Below are 25,569 nucleotides of genomic sequence, written 5' to 3'. Positions count from 1 at the left end.
GCGGTTGAGACTGCCGCTGTTGCTGGCAATAGATGGAACAACAAATGGTAGAAAAACTACCGAACTCTCGGTGCTATTTAGTTGATTATACTTATTAGAAGGCACTTAACAAACTAGCAGCATGTGTGAGAAACCAAGTGTCATGCTTCAAAAATCCACAATATAAAACAATAAAATGACACACAGCGCTTGGTGTTAGCCTAATAAGGATATGACAGAGAATACACTTGTCTAAAATATGCTTTATATAATTAGGCAATAATAAATTGACACAATCTAGTAACACAATGTAGAAATATGATATAATCAGTACCTCTAACATACAAAAAAGACACTAACTTTTTTGCGGGATTGGTATGAATGACCGCCAGACCTATGTCCGGCAATTCAAATTCCGATGCCAGAAGACCGGCAGCAGTGAAGATCCCGACAGGTAAGCTAACTAAATATACCTAACCCTCTCCCCCCCTAACCCTCCCTTAGGGGTGTCTAACCCTAATCCCCCCCCTAGTGCCAAACCCCAACCCCCCTGTAAGTGCCTAAATATAACCCCCCCATCCCCGCAGCCTAAACCTAACCCTCCTGGGGGGGGGTGCCTAACCCTAAACACCCCCTAGGGGTGCCTAATCCTAAGCCCCCCTTCCCCTAGCCTAACCCTAACCCTCCCAGGGGGTGCACAACCCTAAATACCCCCCGGGAGCCCCTAACCTAACCCTTCCCCCCATGGCTGTCCACACCTGCCGCCCAGCTTACCTTCGTTCGGTATGCCGGGCATCGGGCTCCCGGCGTAGGAATAATGATAGGCGTCGGGATATTGATGCCTATCATTAGTCCCCTGTTGGGATTGCAAAGTCGGGAAGTCGGCGGTTTCTACATTGTGTTACTAGTAGATGGAACACTCTGATGCAGAGGTGCGGTAGAAGCTGTCAAGATGTTGGTAACCGATATACTGCGCAATACTGTCAAGACACTGACACTGCTGGGACACAGGCTAGAACGGAGAACATGCATGATGACGATCTCTGCACACAGGAACCAGAAGACACATACTGGACGCTATCACTGACATCTGAGCAACCAACAAGCGGACAAGAAAAAGGAGACGGAACCAATCTGGTCAAGGCGGGGATGTTGAAGCAGCCAGGTAGGAGGACTTACGGAGTAGCAGCATCCATGTCTCCTAGCAACGGGCCTGAGAGAACTGCGCGGAGCACTGTTGTCCAACAAGACGCAGTGGTGGCTTGTAACACAATCTCCATGTATTTTGCATGTGGTGATATTTCTCTTTTTCTCACAAAACATTCATGGAGCATCTCAGTTAGACGATACTGTATCTCACTAATTCACACTCTGCAAGTTTTGCTGTGTGGACACAATTATAGTTTTTTTCCTTCACCAGAATTAAATCCTTCACTTTTCCTTATGCACACGCTGTGTCATTCTGATATATTTTTACACATTCTGTTAATGCTTCCACTTCCTGCTGAAGTACCACACAGCTTTGGTGCAACTCAGCAATGTTTTGCTCTTTCTCTGCAAAAAGCATATCAACTTCATGCTCCATTTTCAGCATAGACTCTTTCAACACTTCAGATTCCTCTATGAGTTTAGAGCTATCTGCCAATTTGAGGTCTGTCTCTGTAAGGGCCTTAATTTCCAACTCTCTTTTTTTCTTTCTCTTGTCTAAATGATATTTTTAAAGAGGAAAATTCACTCTGTAAATTTCCAATAGTTTGCTCATGTAACAGTTTCTCTTCATCAGACTATTTATTTTAGCCACTTATCTGCTCTACAAGATACAAAATTCTTTCATCCAAAACTTTATTCATATGGTCAATGCCGACATGGTCCTCTCATGATAAGTGTCCTCTATCGACTGTTGACTGCGAACTGAGCTCTTCCTGCTCATGGTGACTGATATAACCCTTTGTGATGGGATGGAGCTATGATGTTGCTGACCGCAATTAGCTTGCTAGTACAGCTTCTGTTGCTCTTTCCCAGAAAGCCCCAACTGACTCATTGGGAGCACCATTTTCAAACAAATGGCTGCTGGTTGGCGGAACTTGAATCCTGTTACATTCAAGATCGCCACAGCACCAACTGGCTGGCAGCCAGGGATGGATGAAGGGGAACTCACCAGATCGTTCTGGACGGAGGTAGGGGGCAGCTCCACAAATACCTTAACCAATGGATTATTACCAACTCTAATTTAAAAAGCAATTTAATTAAAATCATTAACATTTATCAAAAATAATTTTGTGTAACTGGAAATGTGTCCATGATAGATAAATCACTTTTTGAAAAATTGTATCAGATAACCTAATTAATTCTGACAATTATTGTGGTAGTAATGAGTTTCTCCTGTACTACTACAGTTCTCTGTTAGCTGGATCAAATAGTAGCCTACTGTAAGTTCTGGTTTATGTTACGATCACATAGTAAGAGTGCATTCTTAAGCTGGCCAATTCTCCTATAGGGACACATTACATTTAATTAAATATGTAGGTGGCATTTTTACAGCTGAAGCACAGTGGTATTTCACCTTTTGAATGCAAGGCAGCACTATACTATGGTTTGAAAGGTTTTTTTTTAATCGAACTAACCAATTAAAAGTCTTTGTGAATATCATTAATTGTACCTTAGAAAAGGAAAAACAGATGGGCCTATTACAAGTCATTTTCATTTCAATCCTTTGAACAGTCCTATGGTATTTAATTAGACTACTTTTATTATTTATGCATATTAATAATCCTGAATCTTATTAGTGTAGAGACAGCCCATAGTACAATTGAAATGCTTCAGGAGCATGTTACACAGATAAATGGGAGTGTGATGTGAGATCTTTGATGTGACTTCTCTGTAATCAATATATGTCAATGTATAGCTTTGTTGCAGGGATCACAAGGATTACACAGTTATCAGTTCTTCAAATCTAAATAAATCTGTCACTGGAAGATAGGGCTTCTGTTCTAAAGCCAAGGCAGCTCCTCACTACAAAGTTAACATTATGAAAGAAACTAGGACTCATACCTGTTAATTCTACAGCAGTTCATACAGTGTATAACTTCAAGAAAGGCATGGAAATAGGAAACAAATCCTATGAAGTTAGCTCTGTAACATTATGAAAAAAGATAACAGGAATGTTATTGCTCTGTAACAGCACTATTTGTACAGACTGGAGCATGAAGAGCCCACCAGGGGAATGCAGTGGTAGGGGCCCAAGCTTTGTGGTGTGGTCAGGTACCACATGGGATGAGGCCAGCCCCCACAGACATAAGAGACCATGTAATTGACCCTCTAATAGAGTAACAACGTATATTTCTAGTGCACAGTCTGGAACCTGACATTAGAGCAAGTGTAGGGGCCGTCAGGCAGTGGGGCCCTCTGGGGATTTCCCCAGTACCCCTGTGAGCCAGTCCATCCCTGACCATTGAGGTAGCATTTTCAGGACTGCAACCGACAGATGGTTCCTCATACATCTATCCTTCTTGCGTGTTAAACATCCCTTCTAGTTGCGCCATGCCATGGCATGACTCGGTAACGCTGAGTGTCTTTTGTGCGACTTTTTACCGTGAAATGCATCTTATTCGCACCACGATGTGAATAGATAGCACAAGCAGTTTCTGCTGATTTAAGTTATATGCAGCATGCCTATATTCTGTATGCGACCGAGGGTGTATCTGCATGCGAAATGCTACATTACAGTGTCAGCAGCTGTAACACTGTAACATAGTGTTTAGCATGCAGATACACCTGCAGTCGCACACAGACCATCGGCATGCTGCATATCAATTTTAATCAGCAGAAGCTGCTTGTGCTATCTATTTGCAGCGCTGTGCGAATAAGACGCATTTAAAGGTTAAAAGTTGCACAAAAGATGCTTGGCGTTACTAAGTCACGCTGAGCTCCCACGTTATGTGTGGTGCGACTTATAGCGCATGGAGGATAGATGTATGTGGACACATCTGTATTCACTAACCATTGACGACATTGGGAGATATTTCACATTTTCTTAAACATATGCATACTTGGAATATGCAAATTATAAATCATCTTCATTTGATATAATGGGGTCTGTTCATTAAGGCTAAAATAATGCAGAAATAGTTGTTTACACATGATTAAGTATCTCTGTATTTTAGGCAATGTCTTATAGCCCTCATACATCTACGATGGATTGGGGAAATTTCCTGTTCTGCCGATGGCGGGGTCAGGGAATCGGTAATATTAAGGGGTCTATTTACTAAGCAGTGTTAGGAGACAGAGTGAAAAGTGATAAGAAAGTGATAAGGTGCCAGCCAATCAGCTCCCAACTGTGATCTCAGTGTCTGTGTTTGAAAAATGACAGTTGGGAGCTGATTGGCTGGTACCTTATCACTTTCTTATCACTTTTCACTCTCTCTTCTAACACTGCTTAGTAAATAGACCCCTTAATATGTTAAAAGATCTCGATTCCCTGTTCTGAGCCCGAAAATGGACAAAATTGGCAAATCTGTGATTTTTAACATTGAGAATTTCCCATATTTTTCAATGGATCACTGATCGTTGATGGCCACAAATTGGGGTTTCCGATCAGTGGAATGGATCGGGAAATCAGGGAAATGCTCCTCAGATGTATGGACCCCTTAACACTGGAGACATGAGAGCTATCGTCTGCATTGGGCAAACTAACAGTGCAGATCACAGTCCCCGTTATCACTCGTGACAGTGGTCTGTGCTACTTTTTTTTTAAACTTTTTTGGAGTTGTCCCTGATAGCAAACATCATTTGAAAATGGTCTTAGCTACTCTAATGGAGGAGCATTGTCAAAGAGAGAGGTCCCCCCACCAACACACACACACACACACACACAAGCTAAAGGCTCACACTGCTACGGGGAGAATAAGGAGAAGAAGGTGTCGACTCAGCAGTCCATGGCCAGATGAGATGCTGCCACCAGGTTTTGTACTATTGGTGCTGCACAGAGGAGGTAAGGAAAGAAAGACTTTGTGACTGAGGGGTCCAACATATTAATAACTTCACAATTTTATTATCATCAAAAAAACTTAGAATGATATACTTCAGCCATAATATAAAGTACATGCCTATACATCTCTGGTGGCTCTTGTGTTGTTTGTCATGATTGATGATGTGAAACTAGGCTCTTTTTGTTAATAACCACACATATCATCACTTGCATCCAATCGCTTCCTGACCTTTGTTTTGATAAGCAGGAGTGTTGAAAAACACCTGCTATATATAATGGCATGAGGACCTTCAGAGCTCTCTGATGACTGTGCAAATAAAAATGATAGTGTGTGAAACCACATGGGACATTGGACCTCATTCAGAGTCTCTCGCTAGATGCGATTGCTTGCACCCAGCGTATGCAAATTTGTCAAAGTGACGCGACGGGAAGCGAGCGATCGCCAAGGCATAAGCACGCCCACCATGTCTTAGCGAGAGGCCAGCGTACGCCCAATCACACAGGCAGAACCGCCCACCAGCACACGTCATCTCCAGGAAGTGTATTAAAACATTGGTACATCGAGGACAATCGGAAGCGATCGCAGCGCTTGTGGTTGCCTTACCCTACCGCAAGCACTGCGAGGACCTCAGTGTAAAAAAAGCCAAGTGACGTGTACTATGACGCTGCTTGTTAATTATGCACACCTCTAAAACGGCGTTGAAACACTCAGGCATGCCTGCGTTCGCACCTCCACTACCCCGTTATTAGTGTCCTGCTCCTGTTACCACCCACAAACAGCCTCTCATGTCACTCATTTCACTGGGCTGTCTTTGCTGGGTGAGCGAGCGGCCCGTGATCGCACAGACTAGTTTGCGCACATGCAGAACGAAGCGTGCGCATGCGCGTACGCAAACCATTGGGCCGCTTGCGAGCGCACAGTGCTAGCAAGAGACTCTGAATGAGGTCCATTATTTCTTGCCCCAGCCTGAACGTTTTGTACTTGCAGGCGGTACAGGTACCACTGTCTAAAGTTGGGTACACCTCATATGATGTATTATACGATATATTGTTCCGACACGGATTGAAACAATTTATCATACACATCACATAGAGTGTACACCCAATCTGTAATTTCCAATGGTTGTTCATTACGTCGTCCCATCAGCTATGCTGAACTGCAGATGGGAAAATGCTATGAATGATGTAGTGTGCTGCATGCAGCTTTTAACGACATATCACACCATCGTACGCTGGATTGTGCAGATGTATTGTTATATCACGTTAGATTTATCGTTATATTGGTCGCCGCATTGCTGGTCGCACCATCGTATGGTGTGTACCCAGCTTTAGACTGTTTTGCAACAACTGGATAAATTTGTAGCATGTAGCAGTTTTATCTCTTTTCTCCTGTGCCTAGCGACAGAGATTGGGGCTGAGCTAGGGTGTAAGGATGCAGTTGGTTGACACACATTATGACACTAACTCAGTTTTAAAAAAAAAGGTAGTGTGCAAGAAAAGTACATAAAGACTCCTGATTTCAGCTGGTATGGGGGAGCCTGGCATAGGCAGAATACTGTACATAGTGGAAGTAAGACATATAATAATAATAATAATAATAATAATAATAATAATAATAATAATACGAGGGTTGTTCAAAAAGTAATGCCTAAATGCTCACAACTAAAATTTTATTATAGATACAGATTTGAAAATTTGCAGTAAAATACTTTGAAGTCTTAGTAACAGAATGACTCTACTCAAAAAATTCACCATCTGCCCTCAAGCATTTTCTCCACCTCTCAACCCAGGCTGTGAATCCACTTTGGAAAAATTCCAGTGGCTGGTGTTTGACCCAGGAACGTATGACGATTTTAACAACCTCTATGTCTTCAAAATGTTGACTACGGAGAAAGTATTTGAGAGGGCCAAACAGATGAAAGTCAGAAGGGGCCAAATCAGGACTCTATGGTGGATGTGGCATTATTGCCCACCCCATTTTGGCAATGGCCGCAGATGTTGCCATCGAAGTGTGAGGTCTGGCATTGTCGTAGTGTAAGATGACAATTGACAGTGGAATTGTTGACCTTTTTTGCGGATGGCTTCTTTCAGCTTCTTAAGTGTAATAATGTATCGATCACTGTTGAGTGATTGGTTTAGTTCCAAGTAATCTATGAGAATAACACCTCAGCAATCACAGAAGAATGTGGCCATAATTTTGTTTATGGATCGCTGTGATTTAAACTTTTTTGGCCTAGGTGAACTTAGGTGTTTCCATTGTTTTGACTGGGCCTTTGTTTCTGGGTCATAAAGGAATACCCAGGTCTCATCTCCTGTAATGACATTTTCCAAAAACGTCTCAGGGTTGGCTTTAAAGTTGGTCAAAAGGTCATTGCACACTTCCACCCTCTGGGCCTTATGATCCCTGGTTAATTGCTTTGGAACCCATTTAGCAAACACTTTACGATATCCCAAATCATTGATTACTGTTTCTACAGTGCCATGGCTACATTCAAGTTCATCGCTGATATCTCTGATGGTCACACGACAGTCTTTCTGAATCATGGCATCGACTTTGTGCTGGTTCTCTGTTGTCACTGCAGTTGATGGTCTGCCACCACGAGGTTTGTCGCACATGGACGATTCTCCCGATTGAAAAAACTTCATCCACCTTCTGACATTGCTATAGTCAATTGTACGCTCATCATACAGTTTTTTCAGTCTTCTGTGGATTTCTGTAGCACTGCAGCCTTTTTTTTCAGAAATTCAATGACGGCTCTTTGTTTCATCTTGGATTCCATGGTATTTCTTGGACTACCTAAACAAAAATAAATACATAGCTAGCAGACATATTAAACTACAAACTGACAAAGTTTCAAATAAATGTTGCATATTATTTTAGAGTTGTGAGCATTTAGGCATTACTTTTTGGACAACCCTCGTAATAAATAATAACCTTTCAAACATGTCTTTATTTTAATTTTTGTTTTTGGGGGGGGTCATTACTTATAGGAAGTTGGGGTTCTCATTTCACAGATAATGTATTGTAAATACACACTAATCCCAAAATGCTGTACTATACTAATAAAGTAACATGTTTACATGATTATAAAAAGAAAGCCAACTATCTATCTTATTACAGACAGTTTGATTAATTTTATTGTTCTCATTAAACCATTATTGACAATTCTTAGATTACATTTTCTTTTTACTGTGTTTATATCTATTAGTATACCCCCAAAATATACTGATAGGCTAATTGGCTCCCAACAAAAAATTAACCCTAGTGTGTATGTGTGTGAGCATCTGATAGGGAACATAGAGTGTAAGCTCCACTGGGGCAGGGACTGATGTGAATGGCCAAATATTCTCTGTAAAGCGCTGCGGAATATGTGTGCGCTATATAAATAACTGGTAATAATAATAATAATATAAGTATTCTGTGCAGGTTGTTGACATCTCAGCAGCTCAGCCTATTTTAACTGACACTGTTGTGGTAGCCTGGGAGGGAATCCCTGTGGCTTGTCTGGCCTCCCTACTGTGTGCAGACCAATGAATAGTTGGTAAATTGCACATCTTATGTAGAGCTGTTTGGCAGGTGGGATGAATCTGGTCCGTGCAGTAGTGGTTTGAGGGGGAGGGCTGGGAGCCAGGGTGTGAGAGACAAGGAATGGGAAGAGCTTTGTGACACCATGGAATTCCTGTCAGAATACCTGTCTGGGTGTTGTCCGAATATGGGAATCCCTCCTGAAAGCATATAGAAAAGCTATTCTGGGTAGGACACCTGATCATCACTGTGACCATCAATCTCCTGAACGGTTACTTGTATTACCAGTGTTATGGACTTTCTTACTAAGGGACAAATAGCCCTATTGCCATCTTCTATCTTGTCTAAATGTGCCCTGCAGATATAGGAAAAACACATTTGGTCTCAATGTTGTATTTGAGATTTGTGGCCCCCAGGTATAAAAATAGTGCCCGATCCCCTGCCTAGCGCTGTTAATTCGTTATAGAATTGTGAAGTACTAATTGAAAATGTACTTGACGAAAATTGATTTCCCATAAGAATGAATTCAGTGCAGTAAAAAGTGTGATATTTCCACATTTTCTCTGAGTACATCTTGTCCATCTCCACTTTATAACTCTGCCAGCTGTCACCGCCACTGCTCTCATGCCATAAACTGTCTCTCTGCCTGCTCTATGTAAGATTTCTCATGTCTCCAACATGTCACTAGCTGTCTTCACATCTCACACAAATAACTGCTCCTGTAGTACAATAGTATGTATGTCCAGTCACAGCCAAAAAGAGCTTAGCATCCATTTTTTTAAATTGCAAAATGGATATATGGCATAAAAAAGCTCTAATTAAAAAAGCTCTAATCAAAAAAGCTTAAACTGGCGGATCACTGTATTTGTATTAGCTGTGGGTTTGACACGCTCGTTGAGCATAATATGTGAATTTATTAAAAATGAGGCAGTAAAGGAAAACCATTTTACATTTATTTTATGACATTTGTCTTTTGCAGGGAAAGTTTAATCACAAGGGCACTGATTTCCCCTCCTCCCATGCCTACTGACTGTGATGGAAGAACTTGATAGTAATGTGAGGTAAGACTTGACATGTTATGTTTTTATTGCATCTTAGTGCTGGCACATCAGGCTTATATAGCCAAAGTGATACCACTTGGCACCACCTGCCTTTAATCCATCTGCAAAGACTATATGAATGAGAATATCTAAAATCAAAATGAATAAATAAATATATTTACATACATGCATGTTTAATGGTACAAGATTTAAGAATCAGTTGCTTAGATTGTCTAAAAGTCCTACAAAGGTAGCCTGGCCACATAATGCACACATACAAGGGAATAAGGTTATTTACCTGGAGGAACACAGGGCCTGATTCAGAGCCGGACGCTCTTTCAGAGCGCTGGCTCTGAATCAGGGCGTCATTTTTTTTTTTGAACAGGCCTCCTGGCCGCTCGCTAAGCTGTGGGTGACCACCCACAGCTTTTACGAGTGGCCAGGTGATGGTCGCGATGTTTGTGACCATCGCGATCATCGGCTTGCGACGAGACCCTCGTGGCAGGGTCTCGCCCATCGCAAGCCGTAATAGAGTTGGAAGCTCACTATTGAGACCGTCTCCAAACGGCAGGTGTTCCTTTGGGAACACCTCCGTTTGGCCAGCTACCCCCCCTGCCCGCCTCCAAAACGGGGCGAGCTGTCAATCACAGTTGATAGCCGCCCTGTTTTGGTGCGAGACCCGTAGCGACGGAGCGCCCGTCGCTGGCCGGGTCTCGCACATGTGCATGCCAGAGCCGGCTCCAGCGTGCGCATGCACAGTGGGGGACCATTGACCCGCTTGCGAGCACTGTGTGCTCGCGAGCGGATCTGAATCAGGCCCACAGTCTGTGTCACGATGGCCATCATTTAATAGCTATTGTTACAGAATAGAAAAAGGGCTTCAATCTTGAGCTATTGATGTCAGAAAAGAGGTGTAATTATCATCGTAAATAGTATAGAGCATAACTGTCATAAAACTAACTGGGCAAAATTTACTAAGCGGTGAGTTTGGTGTTAAAATGTCAAAGTGCTATAATTTACTAATGGTTGGTTTTGATGTCTAAACAGTAACCGCCATCGATCCCCAGCGGCTTTTAAATATCAAGCCACCATGGTAAATTCTATTCCACAGCAGTTTCCATTGAAATGACTGCGGAATAGACGCTAAACAATAGGCCAGAGGTTCCCAAACTTTTTTGAATCACGGCGCCCTAGAGTATCAGCATTGTTTTCACGGCACTCCTAAGCCAAAAGTTTGTTATTGAAAAATTCAGAATAAAATGTAGTAACGTGAAGTAAATTGTGCTTACCTGTCATCCTTAGGTTCAGTTATCTGGTGGTGGACAGGTTTGCGCTTCTGTTTGTCCACATATTTACATTACATTGACCATATATAATTTGATTTGGTACTAAACCACCAACCTGAGGCACCCCTGCAAGTTTCCGGAGGCACCCCAAAGTGCCACAGCGCAGAGTTTGGAAACCACTGCAATAGGCCACGCACAGATCACTGCTATATCGTTATCCCCCCAGCAGGTCCAGCCTGGTGCTGGTTATTGGAAAATAGGGGCAAACCGACACCGTTTCTCCCCTATTTTCCAATACCAGACCAGGTTCAGAGGTCCAGGGCAAGTAATGGATTTTTTATTTGGGGGGGGGGGGGGGGCACACATTTTTTTTTAAAATAATAACTATTTCTATCTTTTAAACAGAACTAAGCCTGCACAGATCACAGTGATATATGCAGTGCTTTGTTTGGGCGAATTTGCTGGTGGTTTTACAGCAACTTTCAAAGCCCCCATTTGGTATCCGGGTTTTTATTCTATTCTACTTTTTAAGGTCTATAACATTGATGTGCTTTAAATTTCAATTCTGTTTTATTGTATTCTAAAGTGTGATTTCTCAGTGGTTCTAAGTCCATCTGGATTTAGAACCTGCCGCTTAGTAAATTTTGCATCTAATGTATTTGCAATATGCAAAATAGAACAATACAAATGCTATACAATACTGCATCTATTAATCAGCATACAAAAACAATAAGAAGAAAAACAAATTTAAAAAAATACTCAATCAAGTAATACTGAGGGGCTTATTTAGAGATAGAAACAAATGCCTTCACGACTGCTTTTTTGTACACAGCGGATGTGTGGAAATATCCAAATGTCGCATACACCGGGATTTGTATAGAGACGCCCACTCGTGGCTTTGCAAATCTGCCGCTTGTGTATAAGGACATAACCATTGGACGGAATCGGTATGTAATGCCGGCTGTCAGGATACCTCCTGTCATAATACCGACAGCAGCAAGTCGGGTAAGTATCCTTACCCTCCCCCCTTCTCCCCCTAACCCTCCCTTCTTGTAGCCTAACCCTAGCCCTCTCCACCCCGCACCCTAACCCTCCCTGTTAGTGCCTAAACCTAAGTCTCCCCCTTCATGCCTAAACCTAACCCTCCCTCCTTAGTGCCTAACCATAACCCCCTCCCCCCCGTTGGTGCCTAACCCTCCCTCCTAGGGGTGCCTAACCCTAATCTCCCCCCAAAAATCTAACGCTAACCCCGCTGTGTAACCTAACTCCCCCCCCCCCCGCTGCTGACATTAAGAATGCCCCGGATTTACCTAGTTCGGGCAGGCATCCTTCTGTATTCTAGCGTTGGGATCAAGAAAGGCGTCAGTATTTTGACAAAAAGAAACATATAAACCCCCTTGCATTGGTAATATACAGTTAGGTGCATAAATATTGGGACATTGACAGAATTTTCATATTTTGGCCTCTGTTCACCACCACAATGGCTTTGAAATGAAACAAACAAGATGTGCTTTAACTTCAGACTTTCAGATTTAATTTTAGGGTAATTACATCCAAATCAGGTGAACGGTGTAGGAATTACAACGGTTTCGATATGTGCCTCCCACTTTTTAAGGGGACAAAAGTAATGGGACTATCAATTCAAAAGCTATTTCATGGACAGGTGTGGGCTATTCCCTCGTTATTTCATTATCAATTAAGCAGGTAAAAGGTCTGGAGTTGATTCTAGGTGTGACATTTGCATTTGGAATCAGTTGCTGTCGACTCTCAATATGAGATCCAAAGAGCTGTCATTATCAGTGAAGCAAGCCATCATTAGGCTGAAAAATCAAAACAAACCCATGAGAGATAGCAAAAACATTAGGTGTGACCAAATCAACTGTTTGGAACATTCTTAAAAAGAAAGAACGCACCGGAGAGCTCAGCAACACCAAAAGACCCGGAAGCACAAGGAAAACAACTGTGGTGGATGACAGAAGAATTATTTCCCTGGTGAAGAAAAACCTCTTCGTAACAGTTGGCCAAATCAAGAACACTCTCCAGGAGGTAGGTGTATATGTGTCAAAGTCAACAATCAAGAGAAGACTTCACAAGAGTGAATATAGAGGGTTCACCACAAGATGTAAACAATTGGTGAGCCACAAAAACAGGAAGACCAGATTAGAGTTTGCCAAACAACATCTAAAAAAGCCATTACAGTTCTGGAACAACATCCTATGGACAGATGAGACAAAGATCAACTTGTACCAGAGTGATGGGAAGAGAAGCGTCTGGAGAAGGAAAGGAACTGCTGATGATCCAAAACATACCACCTCATCAGTGAAGCATGGTGGTGGTAGTGTCATGGCGTGGGCATGTATGGCTGCCAATGGAACTGGTTCCCTTGTATTTATTGATGATGTGACTGCTGACAAAAGCAGCAGAATGAATTCTGAAGTGTTTTGGGCAATATTATATGCTCATATTCAGTCAAATGCTTCAGAACTCATTGGACGGTGCTTCACAGTGCAGATGGACAATGACCCGAAGCATACTGCAAAAGCAACCAAAGAGTTTTTTAAGGCTAAAAAGTGGAATGTTATGCAATTTCCAAGTCAATCCCCTGACCTGACCTGAGCATGCATTTCACTTGATGAAGACAAAATGCCCTGACCTGACCTGAGCATGCATTTCACTTGATGAAGACAAAATTGAAGGGAATATGCCCCAAGAACAAATAGGAACTAAAGACATTTGCAGTAGAGGCCTGGCAGAGCATCACCAGGGATGAAACCCAGCGTCTGGTGATGTCTATGCGTTCCAGACTTCAGGCTGTAATTGCCTGCAAAGGATTTGCAACAAAGGATTAAAAAGTGAAAGTTAGATTTAGGATTGTTTAGTTTGTCCCATTACTTTTGGCCCCTTAAAAAGTGGGAGGCACATATAGAAACCGTTGTAATTCCTACACCGTTCACCTGATTTGGATGTAATTATCCTCAAATTAAATCTGAAAGTCTGCAGTTAAAGCACATCTTGTTTGTTTCATTTCAAAGCCATTGTGGTGGTGAATAGAGGCCAAAATATGAAAATTCTGTCAATGTTCCAATATTTATGCACCTGACTGTAGATGAAAGCTGGTACAGAGGAAATCATAGATACAAAATTATAACCATATTTATTATCACATATTTAATAGAGATGAGCTGTTCGGATTCTGTGAAATCCGAACTGCTCCGAACATTGGGGATCTGAGTCCACCTGAACACTGTTCAGCTGTTCCCCGCCTGACTCGGATCCCCCTTCGAGGCAGAACGGTGGCCTCCTGACGTTGGATTCTCGCGAGAGAATCTGACGTCAGGGCCCCACTAGCGTAGGGCAGAATGTAGTGATAGCGGTCTGCCCTAAACAGAAACAAACACACAGCCACCAGCGGCAGCTGTGTGTTTGCTATAGCAGCCAAAGAGAGTCGGACAGGCTCTCGCTGGCTGCTGCACTAATGAGCTCCGTCTTCCGGCTCTCTCCAAACGGGTGATAAAGCAGAGCGGACGGCGGCAGGGGCGGGGCTTCAGATTTTTGTGTGTGTAAGGGGGCGCTACTGGGGGCATACTACTGTGGGCACTGCTAATGGGGGAATACTACTGGGGACAATGCTAATGGGGGCACTGTTACTGGGGGCACTACTAATGGGGGCACTGCAAATGGGGGTATACTACTGGGGGCACTGCTAATGGGGGCACACTACTGGGAGCACTGCTAATGGAGGCACTGCTAATGAGGGCATACTACTGGGGGCACTGCTAATGGGGGCATACTACTGGAGGCACTGCTAATGGGGGCATACTAGTGTCACTACTAATGGCATACTACTGGGGGTGCATACTACTGAGGGAACTACTAATGGGGGCACTGCTAATGGGGGCATACTACTGGGCACTACTACTGGGGGCACTACTTATGGGGGGCATACTACTGGGGACACTGCTAATGGGGGCACTGCTACTGGGGCACTACTACTGGGGACATACTACTGGGGGCACTACTACTGGGGCACTACTACTGGGGCACTGCTAATGGGGGCATACTACTAGGGGCACTGCCACTGGGGGCATTACTACAGGGGGCATAACTATTGGGGGCACTACTACAAGATGCATTACTACTGGGGGCATTACTACTGGGGGCATTGCATAGGGGGCCCTACTACTAAGGGCACTGCATAAGGGGCACCACTACTGGGGGCATTGTGTAAGGGACACTATTGCTGTCAGCATTGTATAAGTGGCACTACAACTGTGGGCATTGTATAAGAGGCATTACTACTGTGGGCTTTGAAAGTTTATGTATAAGGGTCACTACTGTGGGCATTGTGTAAAAAGGGCACTACTGTGGCCATTGTGTAAAAGGGGCACTACTGTGTTTCATAACATAAATAAGAGACACTACTTTATGTGAATCAGGGGCACTATGTGTTGTGTATTGTGAATAAGACTCCTTGGGGCGTAGCCCACTTTGTAAACAAGTACTGTGATTCTGCTGGCTGTACCCTACAATCCGAGGACAATTCCACCTTGCACTACCTTTCATTTCTGCCACTGCTGTGTGGCATTGTTTCATAGATGTGCTTTAAACTGTGGTGTCTGTGTCACTGCTCTGTTGCTTTGTTGCTTAGTAACCAGTCAGCTCACTGCAACCTTTGGCCAATAATGGTGAAAACAATATTATAAGCTGTGAGGTGGTCTAAATTGACTGTAAATGACTGAAAATTAATGTTATCGAGGTAAATAATACTCTAGGAAGAAAAAAAATCAATTTATGTGATTTTAGCTTTTTTTGTCAATTTTTGTAAAAAATCCAAATCCAAAGCCAGTCACCACAGTTTGGCAAATCCAAATCCGGATGACGAATTAGAACCAAATCCAAATCCGGCAAAAACGGTCCGGCGGACATCCCTAATATATAATAATATTATTCATTGACCGGTCAACAAATATAATCCTTAGAAGAAAAAAAAATGTATGTGATGTTTTAGGATTATTTTTGTTGACCAGTCAATGAATTATATTATTTTATGTTTATATGTTTCTTTTTGTGTAACACCTGGTTTCTGGGTGTAATTGTATTTTCAACCAAAAGCAAATTAACTCTTTGTTGCTTGATTAATAATAATATTTATTAGTATTTTAATTGAGATTTATTTTACTATTAGCGCCAGGTCTTTTTGTATAGTTGTCGGTATTTCAACGCCTATATTAAGTCCCCTGTCGGGCTTCAGCCAGCAGAATTTATCTATCCCCCATTGAACACAAATGTGGAGAATGGGCGACGGAACTAAGGCACAGGAGCCTAATCAACTTCATACAAGATTGCAGATGCAGGCTGTGACACCACCCCGTTACACCCACAAACGGTCCCTGACTCGATCACTTTGCAAATAAATTCTCACTACGACCGACGTCGCAAGACCATCATGGTACACTCGCAGTGTGCATGCACAGTTGAAATATTGTCCATTCACGAAAACAATGGCATACTTGATATTAACAGTGAGTCATCCAAAATGGTAATCCATAACTAAAGGGTCCCTCTTGGTACAGTATAATGATTTTGTAATCCTAAAATGGAGGATGCTTCATACATTGTTCTTAGGGTATTTCAAGTGTTTGAAAACAGTCAAACCGCAATTATCTCCAGCTGCTTATTCTATGATAAAGACCATCTATGGTGGAGAACCATCGGCATGTGGGAAATGTATATACACTTTCACTGCAGAATATCCAGACTGACATTGAATGTTTTTCTATGATCTAATTGCAGTTTGACTGTTTCTATAAGCTCAAAATGCTGGGTTTAAGAACTGTGTACGATTTATCCTTCATTTTAGGATTACAAGTAATTGTTCCAAGAAGGACCCATGGGTTCCAGATTACTGTCTTGGATATCACACTGTTTATTTTAAGTGTTTTTTCATTGGACTCAATATTACTTAATTTAATTGAGTATCTTATTCATTTTTCTTCTTATTGTTCTTTCTTACTTCTCATTAAAGTATTTTTATGTAGTTTAAACTGTACTATCAACTTTGTATACATTACACACCACACATTAGTCATTTACAGACTATGGGCCATATTCAGTTAGGCTGCGAAAACCCGTTCTCGGCGAAACTTATTCGCCGATGATGTCATTTTCTCATTTCTCACTTATCCCCATATTCAATTGTAGCGTCTTTTCGCCGGTGTGAAAATGCAATGCAATGTAATAGGTGAAAAAGTTTTGCCTATGATTACCCAGCGGAAAAAAGTGCAGAATTGCGGTTTTGGGGTGCAGAGGTGCGGAAACCACTCTGCACCCTTTGTAAACCCCTCTTGATGCTAACTGTGTCAAAAAACAATAAAAAAAACCCCACAAAGGACACCCCAAAAAAGCACTTTGAGAATGTGGGCGAAAAAGTTCAAAGTGGGGGTACAAATTCAAAAACTAGTGAAATAGCCTTTGGGGGGGGTCTGCAAGTATGGGGGAAGTGTTTTGTTGATTGCAGGCATTTGCTGAAGGTGCTTTTTTTTGCGCTTTTTAATGCTTGACTTTAGCGATTATTAAATATGCTTGCATCCACTTTCATGTACCCTAAATTTGATGGGACCAATTATTTTTTTAAAAAAACAGTGGTAAATTCTATTTTTCACCACTTGCTCAAAGACGTTAAATAGCACCTATTGAGACCATTTAAAACCCCCAAATACCTTTAGCAGGGCTATTCAGGGGTACCCATAGTGAACCCCCATGTCAGAGCATATTTTGGGGGTGTCAGGCTGATTTCCCCAAAAATTACAGGATTTTTCGCTGTTTTTGTTTTCGCCAGGTCCTGTTTTCGCCGATTTGGAATTGAATACGGGGATACGCAAGGACAAACGCGATAAGTTTTCGATCTGACAACCTCTGATGACGGCGAAAAGTCCAGCAACTGACTTTTCGCTTCAAATTTAATATGGCCCTATATATCAATATACAGTACATATTTTTAATAATATTTTTAAATACAGTTTCATATTTCTTGTATTAATGAATCAGCAGTTTTCTTTAATTGTTATCCTCCATACTATTTATTTTTGCAATATATATATATAAATATATACAGTGCATCCGGAAAGTATTCACAGCACTTCACTTTTTCCACATTTTGTTATGTTACAGCTTTATTCCAAAATGGAATAAATTAATTTTTGTCCTGAAAATTTTACACACAAATACCCCATAATGACAATGTGTAAAAAGTTTTTTTGAGATTTTTGCAAATTCAATTAAAAAAAAAACCTAAGAAATCACATGTACATAACTATTCACAGCCTTTGCCATGAAGCTCAAAATTGAGCTCAGGTGCATCCTACTTCCACTGATCGACCTTGACATGTTCCTACAGCTTAATATGAGTCCACCTGTGGTAAATTGAGTTGATTGGACATGATTTTGAAAGGCATACACCTGTCTATATAAGGTCCCACACTTGACAGTGCATGTCAGAGCACAAACCAAGCATGAAGTCCAAGGAGTAGACCTCCAAGACAGGATTGTCTCGAGGCACAAATCTGGGGAAGGGTACAGAAAAATAACTGCTTTGAAGGTCCCAATGAGCACAGTGGTCTCCATCATCTCATAAATGGAAGAAGTTCGGAACCACCAGGACTCTTCCTAAAGTTGACCGGCTGTCTAAACTGAGCAATCGGGGGAGAAGTGTCCTGTTCAGGGAGGTGACCAAGAACCCGATGGTCACTCTGTCAGAGCTACAGCATTCCTCTGTAGAGAGAGGAGAACATTCCAGAAGGATAACCATCTCTGCAGCAATCCACCAATCAGGCCTGTATGGTAGAGTGGCCAGACGGAAGCCACTCCTTAGTAAAAAGCACATGGCAGCCCACCTGGAGTTTGCCAAAATGCACCTGAAGGACTCTCAGACCATGAGAAACTAAATTCTCTGGTATGATGAGACAAAGATTGAACTCTTTGGCGTGAATACCAGGCATTATGTTTGGAGGAAACCAGGCACCACTTATCACCAGGCCAATACCTTCCCAACAGCGAAGCATGGTGGTGGCAGCATCATGCTGTGGGGATGTTTTTCAGTGGCAGGAACTTGGAGACTAGTCAGGATAGAGGGTAAGATGAATGCAGCAATGTACAGAGACATTCTGGATGAAAACCTGCTCCAGAGCGCTCTTGACCTCAGACTGGGGCAACGGTTCATCTTTCAGTAGGACAACAACCCTAAGCACACAGCCAAGATATCAAAGAAGTTGCTTCAGGACAACTCAGTGAATGTCCTTGAGTGGCCCAGCCAGAGCCCGATTGAACATCTCTGGAGAGATCTGAAAATGGCTGTGCACCGACGCTTCCCATCCAACCTGATGGAGCTTGAGAGGTACTGCAAAGAGAAATGGGTGAAACTGCCCAAAGATACTGTAGGTGTGCCAAGCTTGTGGCATCATATTCAAAAAGACTTGAGGCTGTAAATGCTGCCAAAGGTGCATCAACAAAGTAATGAGCAAAGGCTATGAATACTTATGTACATGTGATTTCTTAATTTTTTTTTTTTATTAAATTTGCAAAAATTTTAAAAAAACTTTTTGCAATTTGTCATTATGAGGTATTGTGTGCAGAATTTGAGGACAAAAATGAATTTATTCCATTTTGGAATAAGACTGTAACAAGTTAAGCGCTGTGAATACTTTCCGGACGAGAGAGAGAGTGAGATCCACACTCAAAGCTTAATCAAAGGAATGTGACGGCAGTGCTCCTCATGAAGCCCAAAGGTATCCAAATATATAAAAAAGTTAGTAGAAAAATGAAAATCAAATCTTTATGTAAAACTCACTAAAATGTCATAATTGTCGACGTTTCGGTCCTCACAGGTACCGGTACCAGGACCATAGCATAAGATGCAAACAAGACAATGCTTCACCACATACTGAACAGCCAGTGCCTGAGGCTTCTTATACAGCCAGAGCAAACTCCAAGGCTCCTCCCACTAATTAACTGAAAATTCAAAGATGGCGCCCGTTGCTGTGAGTTCCACCTGGGAAGCACATCCATTCATTGCTCAGGCCAAATAAGAAGCCTCAGGCATTGGGTGTTCAGTATGTGGTGAAGCATTGTCCTGTTTGCATCTTATGCTGTGGTCCTGATGACTGTTAAACGTTGACTATTATGACATTTTAGTGAGTTCTAAATAAAGATGTGATATTATTTTTCTACTACCTGGTGAGTGCCCTTTTATCTTTTTTTATATATTTGGATACCTTTGGTATTTTTGTTGAAGGATTGCTCTACATCTGGAGCACTCTATTGTTTGGCATCTGCATTACAATTTGTTTGAAGATTCTCTATACTTTGATTGTGAACAATTATTTTTCTATGTTCTCACCCAGGAATTAGTATTACCACAGTTTTTTGTTCATCTTATATAGTTGAGACCTACAATATTTGATATGTGTACTATGTACTGAGCACTTTGGAACATAATAATATTTTTTCCATCAGTTTTGTGGTGGTCAGATTATGTACTTTGATCGATTCTGTTGACATTAGGGGAATAAGATATTGATCCCTAATTGATCACATTGAATTTTCTAAACTGCCAGAGGAGACCTCTCTTGATCTTTACCATAAATTGTTAAGGCTCAAAAAATGAAAGGTTGATCTAACATTGCATGAGCAGTTTCTGTCCTACTATTATAGAAATAAAAAGATTTTAAGGGGTTGTCATGTTAATAACATCGCCACCATTGGGAGGAACAATTTGGCTTTCTGCACTAAATGGTGCAGAGTTCTTAATAAGTGTTTCTATGACCAAATCTTACTGGTCATTGAGGAGGTCGGGGTAGAACTTACCAAAGTACGCAAAGACATAGCCACATGTCTGGATACAACTGACTTTTTAGACAAGATTCTTGGCCTTGGGGTTGTTCCTGACACAATGTGGTTGTCATCTATGGATGTCAACTCCCTTTATACCATTATACCACATGAGGGTGGTTGAAGCTTTACACAGTGCCTTGATAGAGGGTCTCCACAGTGGTCCACCTATTGAATTCTTACTTGATTTGGCAAAGTTGGTGCTCACTAACAACCACTTCATGTATGGCAGTGAGTTCTACATGCAATGTACGGGCACTGCCATGGGTTCTAACCTTGCCCCTTCTTATACTAATCTGTACATGTGACGCTATGAAAACACGTGATGTTATATTGATGACCTTTTCCTGGTTTGGAGTGGCACTAAGACTGAATTCAGTGACATGGTCAATTATCTGAATACCCTTGATAGCCCAATATGCTTCACACATCAAAATTTACACATTTTTAATGAACTATATCATAAGGAAACGGATCGGAATACCCTGCTTCATGCAAGAAGCCATCATCCAGCAAGCTTAAATGAAGCCTGCCCATATTTCAGTTTATGCGGGTATTAAGGAACAATACTTCACCTGAAAATATGGAAACTTAGATCACAGAGATGAAAGATTGTTTTTCTTGAAAGGGGTTACACTCAGGTCACAATACACAGATGTTTGTCCAGAGCTAGACTTACTGTAGACACTCACAGGTAGAACCCAAGCGTGAGCAGACTTTGGAGCCAGGGAGGATGATTGCAACAACTACATTTGATGTTAAGTCCCATTGTGCACAAATGGCCTATAAGAAGTTTTTACCTATTATTACAACTTACCCTAGTTTTCAAGGGATCAGTAAAAAACCTCAGATGTGCTCCTATCAACGTGATGCTAACCTCAAGCAGCTTTAAATGAGACCAATCAAACAACCTCAATTTTCACAGAACTCTTTGCCATCACGTAAAACTGGCCATCAGTTTTGCCATCACGTAAAACTGGCTGTTTTAGATGTGCTGACTGCACGACTTGTCGCTCAATGCTCATGGGCACACATTTTGCACACCCACATAGTGGTAAGAAAATCAAAATACGCCATAAATTACATTGCACAAGTGACTATGTTATATATCTAATCATTGGTCCTTGCGGATACTACTATGTGGGGATGACCACGCACAATTTTAGGGAGTGCATGGCCAATCATCGCTCATCAATTTGGAGTACCTTGCAGACTAGTGACTCTCATAAGCCAGTGGCCCGGCATTTTGCCAGTTTGAAACACTCTGTCTCTATCCCTAAGTGCATGCTGATAGACCACATTCCAAAACTGCTGCGGGGTGTTGACCGTGAAACACTATTATGATAATGCGAAGCAAGGTGGATATTTGAATTTGACACGGTAGCCCCTAGAGGTCTGAACGAGTCATATCCGCTGCATATTTTTTTGCGTTAATGGGCATCTTTTGTCACAGAATCGTTCACTCTTATTTTGATTTTGCAATGTTATTTTTTTCCATTTTTTCTAATTCTGGATTTTCTGTATGCTTTGATTTTTTCACAGACGAAGTATTTTTTATATTTTGTTGTATGATTTATTTTTATTTTTGTGTTATTTTAATTCAGATATTTATCTATTGTATGCAGAATTTCTAACTGTTGTTAATGTTTCACTGTGTTAAACTGTTCCACTGGGCTGCCTTTAGCAGTGCTTATTTTTGACTACCAGCTACCCTCAATTAACTTAACTTGTATACACCGCAGTCTTTATTTACAGTCTGCATTCCTAGTTATACTAGGACATGATGTGTCTATCCCCCGGCTGCTGTAGCGCAAGCGGTTCCCTCTGTGGAACACATGGCGTTTGTGACAGCCGGGTCGGTGTGTTTGTTTACATGTGACACAATATGAGGCCATTTCCGCCCATATGGGCAGCCCCCGGTCTGTGGAACGCATGTACATCCCCAGGTGGAATGCACAGTGACGGGCGCCATCTTTGATTATTCAAGTGTTTTGCATATTACTTTTGATTACATCGATATCCTAGCCCTGCATAGCTCTAATTTGTAAGGCTATATATACTTTATATGTTTGCATTATGCCATATTCATTTATTACTGAGATAATTAATGGGAGGAGCCTTGGAGTTTGCTCTGGCTATATAAGAAGCCTCAGGCACTGGGTGTTCAGTATGTGTTGAAGCATTGTCCTGTTTGCATCTTATGCTAGGGTCCTGATGATGGTTCCTATGAGGACCAAAACGGAGACTATTATGACATTTTAATGAGTTCTAAATAAAGATGTGATTTTATTTTTCTACTACCTGTTGAGTGCCCTTGTTTCTTTTTTACCTTTTTGTTGGATGCCAAACTGAAAAGCAGATCATTTAAAATTCTTTGCTGTATAGTTTTTTTTTTCAATATCGCAAACAAATTATAAGAGTGAGAGATTGTGTTTTTAAAACTTTTGTATTACATGTCTGAGGGCCTGATTCAGATGCGAATGCAGTCCCCAAGTGACCGATGTTTTGGGGACAGCCCATGCGCAGGGGCTGCAGTATGCATGTGCTGCAATGTCACTGCAAACCAGGTTTTGACAGGTTGTAGCCATTGGGGGGCAGCAAAGATGTCAGTTTTACAAAACGGGAGCATGACGCCCCCATTTGGAGGTGTGCCGGGGCCAGGGCTGCGCCTTCCAAAACAGATTTCATGGCCCTGGCACCAGAGTTCCGGCGGCCTCTCTGAGTAATCTTAGTCTTACTCAGATGGCATCTAAACAAATTATAAAAGTACCAAAGACCTAAAAGTAGGCGAGGGCTTGAGACTAGATAAGAGTCCTGAGTTTTTGTAATTGGCTGGAGGCTATGAACCCCTGTTACTAAGTAGATTTACATTCTTAGGTTTTTTTGCTATTGGTTGTTTTTAGCCTATATACATTTTGATAGGTGTGGTTTAGCTGGTGTTTATAAATAGGGAGTACTTCAGCAGTCACCATTTTTTTCCGTTTGGAAGCCCCACCCTCCCACCCACCCATTATTGTATGTTAAAATTTTGTTGCATTTCTAATAAAAATTTGCTCTCAGGTGAGGTGCAGCTAGGTGAGAAGTACTGCAAATCAGCGGCCACATGTGATGCAAGAGGTCGCTGTGGGGCACTTGCCCCTTCAAAGTAAGGGCCAAATTCAGACCTGCTCGGAAGCGGGTCGATGGTGAGCTCTGCGCACGCACAGCGTCGACACTGCACGTGCGCAAGTCCCGGAGCGAGAGAGAAATTCTCTCGCTCTGTGGCTCACTACAAAAGGGGCGGCTGTCGATACTGATCGACAACTCGCCCCATTTTGTAGGTGTAGTGGGGGGATGGCTTCACAAACGGAGGCGTTCCCAAGCGAATGCCTTTCATTTGTGGGCGGCCCCACTGACATCACCAGTGGTGTCAGTGGGAGAGCTTCCGGCTCTATTAGAGCCAGAAGCTCTCTGGGGCTTGCGGCCACGAGACCCTACCACAAGGGTCTCATCGCAAGCCCTGATGGTCGTGATGGTCTTGACCATAGCGACCATCACCTGGCCGCTCTCAATAGCTGTGGGTGGTCACCCACAGCTATGCAAGTGGCCAGGAGGCTGCATAAAAAAAATAAAACGCCTTGATTCAGCATCCGGCTCTGAATCACGCCCTAAGTCCAGGTGTCCTACTCATGTGGGGGGACCTGGGCGATTATTTGCATGAGTGCTCAGTCTGTGCCCGAGCAAGGAGAAGTGAGTCCTTCGCAGCGCAACTGTGACTTCAGGAGGGGCATTTTAGTCGTCGCTCACTTTGGGTATATTTAATTTGGCTGGAGCTGATCCTGTAGCGTCTTCTTTGCCTTCTCTCAGAAATATAATTCGGTCATAATTAATACAAGCTGTGACCTTTTAACCCAATCAGTTGTTTTACATGTGGTTATTTCATTTAGAGTTACAAGGGTTTTTTCATCTCTATTGGTTAATTGCAGTAATGAATGGACGCCTTATGGCGGTTATCACGTATAGTTTGAAACAATTGAAATATATATAAATATATGTTCATATTATTAATCAATGCACAAAAAATGTTTTCAATAATCAGAGAGGTACTGCATTTGTCTCAAACTGTACAGGCTACGCAACAAAAATGAAAGAATTGCCTTGACCTATTAATGTGCCGTAGAGTCCGTAGCTTCTCCACACTAAACATACAGAGTCCTCTGTTAAGATATTGTACTCCAGAAAGAATTTAAACTGCTAATCTGAAACAGTATTGATAATGATTTTTTTTGTAAATAGATGTAGCCTTACTCACTCTCCTGACAAGTGTAGTAAATGATCAATCGTGCAGTGTGTCTCCCACTTCAGGTGCGTATTTGAAAATATCTGATCCAGTGTGCATAGATGTCACACAGGATTATGCACAGTAGTATTCCTCATAAAGGAAAGTTTCTATTGGTGCCTCACTATTAAGAGCCGTCACACCTTAATTAAACCACCCCTCTCCCCATTTTTTTTTCTTTTTTCGTTATACATTCAGTTGTTCTCCATCGAGAGTAATGTGCCAATTCACTCGTGTTATTAAAACTTAAAATAATAAGAAGCTACAGACACTACTTTTTTCAGATCTCGATACATTATAGACCACTTAGTATTCAGCTGTGGCTTATTTAAATAAGTAGCTATTTATTTGATACTTTGTACACAGATCTTGAATATTATTCCAACAAGTATATGTACAATTGTCTGGTTTAATGCCTATTTTTAAATGTGTATTTATTATTATTATTATTATTATTATTATTACTATTATTATTATTATTATTTTTATTATATAATCTCTTTTTTTATTTTAATAATACATTTTATATTGCTTATTAATTAATCCGA

The sequence above is a fragment of the Taudactylus pleione genome, unplaced genomic scaffold, assembly GCF_031769625.1.
Source record: "Taudactylus pleione unplaced genomic scaffold, aTauple2 ptg000178l, whole genome shotgun sequence".
In the NCBI taxonomy this organism is placed as follows: Eukaryota; Metazoa; Chordata; class Amphibia; order Anura; family Myobatrachidae; genus Taudactylus; species Taudactylus pleione.
Note: the sequence above shows the minus strand (reverse complement) of the source record.